At 60.3% G+C, this 3,760-nt stretch overlaps 1 long non-coding RNA gene across 1 annotated transcript in view; it reads right to left on the bottom strand.

Annotated features, from left to right (window-relative positions):
• The window catches only part of LOC107183924, a 4,256-nt gene extending 3,259 nt beyond the window's left edge, over positions 1–997 (bottom strand). Inside the window, exon 1 of the long non-coding RNA XR_001514750.1 lies at positions 264–997. This is a non-coding gene — a long non-coding RNA (uncharacterized LOC107183924). The remainder of the gene's footprint in view (positions 1–263) is intronic.
• Between the last annotated feature and the right edge of the window lie 2,763 nt (positions 998–3,760).

Here is a 3,760-nt window from a genome sequence, read left to right as displayed (position 1 = left end):
ACAGCTGAGTGGCGATCCCGCTTGGAGGTGAGTGTGGAATCCACGAAGGAGGGGTCTCCGGCCTCACCAGGTCCCGAGGCCGCCGTTGGGCCGCGGGTCCGATGTGCTGTGTGTGTGTGTGTGATTTCCAAGCGGCTTCAAAACATGTTGTTTATTGTTTCAGGGCCCAAGCTCCGCGCCCCCCTCCCCTCCCCTCCCCGGCGCCGCCTGGCAGTCCACCAGCGCCAAACCTGCATAATTAATTTGTTCTCCGCGTTGCTCACCTGCATCCTGCATCCGTGCCCATCACCTCCTGCGAGGCAATTAATCATCCACTTGGCAGCGTGGCACCAGCTCGATAAGGTGGCCTCGCGCCACGCGGGCGGGCTCGGTCCTGGAAGGTGCCAGGATCCGCCTTCGAAGCGATGCCAGGCGTTCAAGGGCGGCATTTCCCCCCCACCCCACCCCGCCCCGCGTTTCTCTTGGGGGGCGGCGGGGGGACAGTAACAGCTTTTTAATTTTGATTGTTAACGTAGCCAATCGCGTTTCCCTCCCAGTGGCAGGGGCTCCCCTCCGCCCTCCCTCTTCTGATGAAGAAAGATGTCTCTCTCGCGCCTCTTTACTCGCAGGATGCGAGGAGCAGGTGCTCCAAGCCGCGTCCCCAAAAGAACAGCGCGTTCCCAGCACAGAGTCCCGGGAGGACACCCCGCGTGAGCCCTGGCACCGCCTCCCGATGGCAGACGAGGGACAAACAGCCCGTCAGGAGGAGGAGAACTGCACGCCCTTGGCCGAGGCGCCCGCCCGGCCCGGCCTGAATGGGCCTCAGAGCCGCGCAGCTGCCGCCGAAGCTGCCCAGGGTCGGCCCTGATCACGGGGCTGAAGTCGGACTGAAAACAATCCGTCTCCATTACCTGTCCCTCAGCTGGGGTCTGCGAGTCCGTGTGCAAATGCAGCCCACCCGGCCGGCGAGGCTCGGGGCTGAGCATCCACCTAGGAACCAGGAGGTCAGGGTTCCATTCCCGGTCGGGGCACAGACCCCGGTTGCAGACTCGATCTCCAGTAGGGGGCGTGCAGGAGGCAGCCAATCCATGATTCTCTCTCATCATGGATGTTTCTTTCTCTCTCCCTCTCCCTTCCTCTCTGAAATCAATAAAGACATATTAAGAAAAAGAAAGAAGGAAAAAAGGAAGGAAGGAAATGTAGCACCAACTTCTCCTTGCAGGGCCCTGGCCAGTGTAGCTAAGTGGTTAGAGCGTCGGCCACGCAACAAAGAGTCTCAGGTTCGATTCCAGGTCACGGGCACGCACCTCCGTGGCGGCTTCCATCCCCGGGCCTGGTTGGGGCACGGGCGTGCGGGAGGCCACCAATCGGAGAGAGAGACAGTGACGTGTGAGAGACACATCAACTGGTTGGTTCCCACACAACCACCAGCGCTCCCTCCGACACCCCATGTCTGTGTCCCCCCGGACGATGGTTCTTCCCCCCGCGCACCTGCTCCTGCTCCTGCGGTTCAGGAGAAGCAGGCCCGTCCTTCCTCCCAGTGGGGAATCCCTCACGTGGTCACGTGGTGCCGGTCAGCACACACGCACACGCACACGCACACGCACACGCACACGCACACGCACACACACCAGCTTACAGCAGTGTCTGATCCCTGTGAAAAGCGGGGCTTCTGGCACATGAATCACCCGCGGAAGTCGGCGTGCAGTGCCTTTGATCCCTCCGAGCCTTTATCACAGGAAGATAAAACACACCGACGGGCACCCTCTGAGACAGCGACCTCCCTCAACCCCGCGTCCTCGGCACAGCTTGACTCACGACGGAGAGGGGCGGCTTTGTCTGCTGCGAGGACGGGAAAGTAGGGCAGCCGTGGGAGATGATTCTGCGTCGCCCGGCTCGGGGCGAGGCTCCGCTCCGGCGTTTTGTGAAATGGGGCACGTGCCCCCGCCAGGGCCCTTTCACGGAGGGATCAGGCCACATGCAGACACGGGCATCTGCACCAGTTGTGAGCCAGTTCGTTCTTGTAGGAACATGGAATCGAGCCCTGTCGGCACGGCTCAGGGGCTGAGCAAGCGTCCACCTAGGAACCAGGGGGTCAGGGTTCGATTCCCGGGCAGGGCACAGGCCCAGGTTGTGGGCTCCATCCCCAGTGGGGGGCGTGCGGGAGGCAGCCTGTCCATGACTCTCTCATCATTAATGTCTCTCTCTCTCCTCTCTCTCTCTCCCCATCTCCCCCCGCCCCCACCTTCCTCTGCCTCTAAAATCGACTTTAAAAAAGGACACACAGGGTTTGATCCTGTGTTTTCAGAACTGTCACGCTTCCTAGCCTCACGCACTGTGAATACTTTGGGAACAAACTCAGCCGGCAGCCATGATCCCTCTCAACACCACACTTGGCTCAAGAGCTGCTGGTACTCACGGCGCAGCGGTTGGGTGTCTGACGGCGGCGGCGAGGCCTCGCCAGTCTGTCTTCTCCAGTGGCCAGCAGTGGGGTTTTCCTTGGGCGAGAGAAACAAGGGCCTCGAAGGCACTTCTCGGTGCCGTCCGTGAGAACCACGCTTTCCCACCCTCAGGGCCACCCCCGATATGCCCCTGCTCCCCCCTCAGATGGGGGTGGCTTCCCGGCTCCCGATGACTTATTTCTCTTTGCTCTTCATTTCTCACGCCTCGGCGCCCACGGCATCGCGCGCCGTCACGCATGGATTGGAGCTCAGTGACGGGGAGGTGCCCCGGCGCGTCTGATCGCCTGCGTCGGGCGAGGTTATTAGAACGGTGCAAATATAAGTCGCCATAGCAACAGCAGCATCCGTTCCTGGCCTGTGTCATCATCTCGGGCCCGGAGGAAAGGGTGCAGGCTGAGCCGGGGGCAGCGTGAACACAGCCGCTGCGTCACGGGCCGTAGAAACCCATCACACTGATGGGCCGATCCTGGGAGGGTCCGGAGGGGCGGGCCTGGGCCTGCCTTCCTCTCTCTCTCTCTCTCTCTCTCTTTCTTTTAATGCATTGTTATTTGTTTCAGAGAGGAAGGGAGAGGGAGAGAGAGATAGAAACATCAATGATGAGAGAGAATCATGGATCAGCTGCCTCCTGCACACCCCCTACTGGGGATCGAGCCTGCAACCCGGGCCTGTGCCCTGACTGGGAATCGAACCATCACCTCCTGGTTCATAGGTTGACGCTCAACCACTGAGCCACACCGGCCGGGCTCCAAACCCGTTTCCCTCCTGCTCTTCCTCCACTCCCTGAACTCCGGCCACCATGGTCCTTGACAACCCCAAGTGCCACCTCTCCTGCCCCCCCCCCCCAACCTTTGAAGCCGCTGTTATCTGTGCCTGGGACCTTCCTCCCCCAGACCTCCTCCTACTCGACCTCCTCTCCTTCCTCCTCCTCCCCCTCTTCTCTCTCTCTCTCTCATCCTCCCTCTTTCTCTCCCCGAGGTGCACACAGTCCTTGGAGAAGTGCCCACAGTCCTGCCTTAGAAATAAACAGAGAATCGAGGACTGCTGGCCTCCCTTCGCTCTCAGCCCTGAGGACACGTCGTGGCCGCACTCCAGGCGGAGATAAAGACGGGAGCTTTGTCATTTCTCTGATGCGGAAGGAATTGGAGAGCAGGGCTAGAGTCTGGCTAAATGCTGCGCCGTGTTAAGTAAGAATTAATAAGGAGTTTTATTGGACCCGTCGGGGGGTGTGGCAAGTGGAATAGTTCTAACGGCTTCTATTGGGGACGATGCAGGAGACACCAGATAGTGATGGTGATGATGATGACGAAGGGATGATAGTG

The sequence above is a fragment of the Myotis davidii genome, unplaced genomic scaffold (assembly GCF_000327345.1).
Source record: "Myotis davidii unplaced genomic scaffold, ASM32734v1 scaffold43, whole genome shotgun sequence".
NCBI classification, from domain to species: domain Eukaryota; kingdom Metazoa; phylum Chordata; class Mammalia; order Chiroptera; family Vespertilionidae; genus Myotis; species Myotis davidii.
The sequence above is the reverse complement of the archived record's forward strand: the minus strand, read 5'-3'. Positions and strand labels throughout refer to the sequence as shown.